Source organism: Panthera tigris, chromosome F2 (genome assembly GCF_018350195.1).
Source record: "Panthera tigris isolate Pti1 chromosome F2, P.tigris_Pti1_mat1.1, whole genome shotgun sequence".
In the NCBI taxonomy this organism is placed as follows: Eukaryota; Metazoa; Chordata; class Mammalia; order Carnivora; family Felidae; genus Panthera; species Panthera tigris.
The window spans coordinates 45,938,930-45,944,838 of record NC_056676.1 but is presented as its reverse complement, the minus strand read 5'-3'; the positions used below and the strand labels follow the sequence as shown (position 1 = coordinate 45,944,838).

At 41.1% G+C, this 5,909-nt stretch overlaps 1 pseudogene; it reads left to right on the top strand.

Moving 5' to 3' along the window:
• The first annotated feature begins 2,884 nt into the window (after positions 1-2,884).
• On the top strand, positions 2,885-3,467 carry LOC102949349 (annotated as a pseudogene).
• The last annotated feature ends 2,442 nt before the right edge of the window (positions 3,468-5,909 follow it).

Sequence of the window (5,909 nt, the reverse complement as noted above, 5' to 3'; positions counted from 1 at the left end):
TTTGCTTCAATTCATCTCCACTGCTTTCTTGCCCCACTACTCCCTCCTACCAGCTTGAGCCTGCTTCTGCAACAGGAGATCTTAGGTACTTGAGGCTCTGGAAAAGTGCCAATTATGATCATTAAAGAAGATGTGCAACTGGAACCCCGAGGATGTGGTCAAAAGTGAAGCCTCTTCCCTGACCCAAAGAAGGAAGGTACATTGTGCCAGGGTAGATACCAATTGCCCTTGCATCTTGTCTCCCATAATGCATGCACTAAAGACCCCCTTAAAGAAGTTCTGAGGTCTCAGACTCTCACTACAGGGCAGGACTCATACTTCAAATATTTGAAGAGCCTACCTGTTTGGCAGGATTTATTTCTCAGTTTTCCCATAGATCTCTACAATAGCTCATTGTCAGAATGTGTCAACAGCAACAGAGAGATAATATATTAGTGCTTGTTGCTCACCTAGTCTGGTTCCCTGAAGAAGAAATGCTGGCTTGAAGAGCAATGCTAAAACAAAATTACCAGTGATGTTCTCATCACCTTTCCAAACTTGTGTTGTGGGATGCCCTTTTTAAAAAGTAGTATTTTAAAAAGAGGAACCAGATGTGTTCCCAAGGGGAAATTTCTAACACCCTCTTACTGAAAAATAAGACACTGGAATTGAAAGACCATACACTCAGGATTTTCCAGGTTCTGGTCACAGTAAAGTAATAGGTGACATCGCCTATAGGAGACAGGTTTTCAGGAACCAATGCAGTAAATAGTGTATGAGAAGTAATTACTAAATCTAATGGGAAATTTTTATAAGATTTCCTAGATACTGAAATACTCTTCCCTACCAATCCAAAATTAGCAGATCAGAAATTGAAAATAATTTTTCTGGTATCTGTTAGCCAATCTAAGATTAAAAACTGAAAACCAAGCCTATATATTTGGGACTTTTTCATAGCAAAATAGAAAGTACCTGGAAGGCAATCCAAATAAAATCATTTTAAAAGAAGTGATACCGACATATCTGCTGAGGAACTATTCATTAGAATGTTTAGACCAGATCCAAAAATGCTAATCCACTGGCTCTTATGCTGATTATTTCAAGAAGATTTCAAAAAGAAAAAAAAAAATAAGATAGCATTCAAAGAAACTCTGCCAGTTCTGAATTTGAAGATATTAACAAATGTACTCAGCATTTCTTTCATCAAAGAAAGTAAAAATATAGCTTTGTACTTAATACAGACTATTTCAAGGGTTTAAAATAATATCATTTGTTTCAGAATGAAAAGTATTAAGAACCATAAGGAAGTAAGGTGTTGGAGAAGGGAAGAAGGGAATGAATTCAAGAGCTCATATGGGAAAGTAAATAAGATTGGCTTTTCCTCTGAGATAAGAGGGGAACTAGAGACAAAGAAGCAGAGAGAGATGACATAGAGAAAGGATGGGTGAAGAGGCTGATGTTTCCCAAAAGACCTGGATGTTTCTAGCAAAGCAGAAAGGGTGGAAAGTTACCTTCGTTTCCCTCACTAGATGGTAAGATCTGTCAAAGCAGGGATTTTTGGGGCCCCTACGGTAATGCCCATCACCTAGCATAGCAAGCGTGGCATATTGTTGATTCTCAATTTGTATTTGTCGAATAAGATGAAGGAAAGAGAGTGGACATTAGGAACTTAGAAGAATGGGGAATACTGGGAATAGCTGTTCGAAATCAATAAGAAATGAATAATGGGGTTGCTAATTTGAGGTTAGCTGCTATGCATTTTTCTGAAGTTCAGAAACAAGAAATAGAAAAGCAGACAGATTGGAATTGGTGTGACTGAGAGAGCGGGATGGAAAAGGGGTAAGAGGGTCCAGTATGCCTGCAAGGGTGATGGAAGCCAGGCTGGACATGGGGTTGAAGATGAAGACCAACTGAAAGCAGCAATAGACGGTCAAGGTCAAGCACTTCTGAGGACTTTAGGCAATGAGCCCCTTTATTTATTGTTTGTTTGTTTCTTTTTTTAATGTAATTTATTGTCAAATTGGCTAACATACAGTGTGTAAAGTGCGCTCTTGGTTTCTGGGATAGGTTCCCGTGGTTCATCACTTACATACAACACCCAGTGCTCATCCCAACAAGCGCCCTCCTCAATGCCCATCACCCATTTTCCCCTCTCCCCCTGACCATCAACCCTCAGATTGTTCTGTGTATTTAAGAGTCTCTTGTGGTTTGTCTCCCTCCCTCTCTGTAACTATTTTTTTCCCCTTCCCTTCCTCCACGGTCTTCTGTTAAGTTTCTCAACATCCACATATGAGTGAAAACATATGATACCTGTCTTTCTCTGACTGACTTATTTCACTCAGCATAATACCTTCCAGTTCCATCCATGTTGCTGCAAATGGTATGATTTTATTCTTTCAGCAATGAGCCCCTTTACAACACCAATGTAGGGAGTCTGGGTGGCTCAGTCGGTTGAATGTTAGATTCTTGGTTTTGGCTCAGCTCATGATCTCATGGTTCATGAAACTGACCCCTGCATTGGGTTCTGCACTGACAGCATGAAGCCTGTTTGGGATTCTCTCTCTCTCTCTCTGCCCATCTCCCACTTGTGCTCATGCTCTCTCTCTCAAAATAAATAAATAAGTGCGTTTTTAAAAAAAATTTTTAATGTTTGTTTTTGAGAGAGAGAGAGAGCAAGTGGGGGAGGCAGAGAGAGGGAGACACAATCCAAAGCAGGCTCCAGACTCTAGGCTGTCAGCACAGAGCCCCAGGCAGGGCTCAAACCCACAAATGGTGAGATCATGACCTGAGCCGAAGTCAGATGCTTAACCGACTGAGCCCCCCAGACACCCCATAATTTTTTTAAAGGAGGAGAGAGGGAAGGAAATTAAAGACATGGTTGACATGTGTTATGTGCATTAAAATTATGAACTATCCTAGTCTTTTCTTGCTTGGCGGCACGAGCGAAGAGAGCACCCTGAAGGCCTGGGGCACGCTGTGAGACTACAAGGTGGTGTGGTGCCTCCTGCCCACCCCCAAATGCCATACTCCGCCCTCTATCGCTTATGAATCTTTGCGCCTAATCATGCTGTCGCCAAGTTCCACTTCTGGTGCTTTGTGTCTCAGCTGAAGAAGATGAAGGAGTCTTGGGGGAAATCGTCCACTGTGGACAGGTGTTGGAGAAATCCCCCTTGAGGGTGAGGGACTTCAGCACCTGGCTGTGCTCTGACTCCCGCAGGGGCGCCCACAATCTGTACCGGCAGTACCGGGACCCGACCGCGGCAGGCGCTGTCACCCAGCGCTACTGAGACACGGGCGGGCGCTCCACACCGCGCCGGGCTCACTCGATCCAGATCATGAAGGTGGAGGAGACCGCACCCAGCAAGTGCCACCAACCCTCAGCCCAGCAGTTCCGGGACTCCAAGCTCGAGTTCCTGCTGCCCCACTGGGTCCTGCGTCCCCAGCACAAGCCATGCTGCACCGCCAAGAGGCCCAACACGTATTTTTAGATGCAGAGCCTCCCTGTCCGGAGGTAGGCCCAAAAAGACTCTTTGGGAAAACCAGAGTGCTCAGAAAAAAAATAAAATAAAAAATTTAAAAAGTACATGTGAGCTATCCTAATTTTTCTCTGTATATCAACATATATAAATACTTGGATATAAACCATCATAAACATCCGCAGATATTTTCTGCAATATTGGGGTTGATAACAATGATCGGAAAATCTATCAGTTAGTTATGTTCTATATTCTGTGCTGTAGGATGAAGCAGAGATCTGGTAAATACTGGGCTCAAGGACCCAGGAGACAGGCTGGAGATTTGAAGCTGCTGAGGGCAGAAAACTAGAATGAAATTCCTAGGTACATGTATCTTGTCCAGAGGTCACTGAGAGGAAAAGGCCTAGAGGTGACAGTCTGACGAGAATCAAAGACCATGGAACTGGTCAGGTCAAACAGAGGGACAGATTAGCAGATACAATACAGGAAGTCAAGATCCAGAATGACTGCGTGTTTGCTTCTTTGGAAGACCCGAAAATCAAACTCTCTGCTAAGACCCTTCAGTTTTAAGTACTCTGCCTTTAACAGCAAACATATTTTCCTTTCTAGGATTTTCTTTTTGAAAGATGAATCTTTTGAATTAATTTTCTTATCATCTCTTACTGAAATGTCACATTATAAGGTTCTATTTTATTTGTTTTAATTTTTTATGACATTATGCAAATACATATACACATATACTTAGGTTTCTCAGGTTGCAAATTCTTAATTCTTCAATTGTGAAAAATTAATGCAAAGTTACATTAGAAGCCTAATTAAGAGAAAACAGTACTTATTGTTAGATGGGAGTGAGGTTGGCGTAGGCACTGGAAGGAGAAGAAAATGAAAGGAACCTCCTCTCTCCTCCAGACTTCCTATGTACGTCTTCTAAATGTAATATTTCAGGGGAATCCATTGTTCATTTTAAAGAAAAACAAAACTCTACACGTGTTCCTATTGGGTCTATAAATCAGTAAAATATTAAAGTGGAAACAAAAGAATTACCTCCTGGCAATTGACCATTTATGTTAGTCATCACTCCTTGAATTTGACTGCGTTGCAGATTTGTACTTCTGAAAATAGAATGTCTCAAGTATTGTTTCTAAATCCTCGAATGCTTGCTATGAAATTATTTCCTCTTCTATTCAACACTGAAACACTGAGAAGATCATTTAAAATAGCTCCTGTGATGTATGGAACCAACAGTGTACAAAATCTGGATTGGAAGCCCTCCTCTTGTTATTTTTTTTTAATGTTTAATTATTTTGAGAGAGAAAGGGGGAGCACCAGTGGCAGAGGGGCACAGAGGGAGGAGGAGATAAAGAATCCCAAGCAGGCTCTGTGCTGTCGGCACAGAGTTCAATACGGGGCTTGATCCCATGAACCATGAGATCATGACCTGAGCCAAAATCAAGAGTCAGGCTCTTAACCGACTGAGCCACCCAGACACCTGTGGGCATCTTCCTCTTCTTGGTAAAAATAAATTATAATACAATTTTAGTGTGAGGGAATCTTTATTTGAACAACACCATCTCAAAATCACAGCATTGTAGTAATTATTCAGTTTTCCCCTCATGTCCTTGAGATATATTATTTAAAAGTTTTGATTTTATCACAGGATATAAAACTCCCAGAAGCAATTTGAAATTGAATACAGATTGCTAGCCCTGACACTTCGGATGTATTTCTCCTTTGCTTCGTTATTCAACTATTTTAAAATCTTTTTCTCTTTGATCACTGATAGGAATGTTGGCTCAGCACAGTTATTTTAGCTCCAAACTTGTGATAGTTTTGTTTTGGGGGGTTTGTTGTTGTTTTGAAAACTCCCAAGTATCCGTTTGGGTAAGGTAACAAATTCTTCCCTCTAACCCCAAATATCAGCTGATGTATTCAAGGTATTACATGTCATTTCTCGTCTGCCTTTTGACATCACACAGACTTTTAATCAGTCATTTTGGATTCTGACCACATTTGCCAGGAAGTTAACTTTTAAATACCTCTTCTCCTGACATTTCTGATGGGATTCCCCTGGCAAAGGTAGATGGGATTTTTTAAATTGAAACCACCCTAGAAACAGAATTGCTTTTGTTAATTGCTGATGAGTTTCCTGACAATACCATTGAACAGAAGGGAAGGCAAAAAAAGTGGGAGGATGGCACCTGCAAAAACAGGCTGTCCACGGCCAGCAGGGGTTAGTTTATACTTAGTCACCTTTCCTACTGTTTCCTCCCTGCTTAAATGTCTTGGATCTTCTTACTGTTTCAGTGCTATATTCTGCCAAAAATACTAAACACAATTTGAAAGGAAAAGGAAAACGTAAAGATAAAACTTTCAAAAATGATATTGCAGGGGGGATAACACTTTCTTTCTTCCTTAAAATTCTGTCTGTGACAGACTATCTTCAAATAAAAGCCA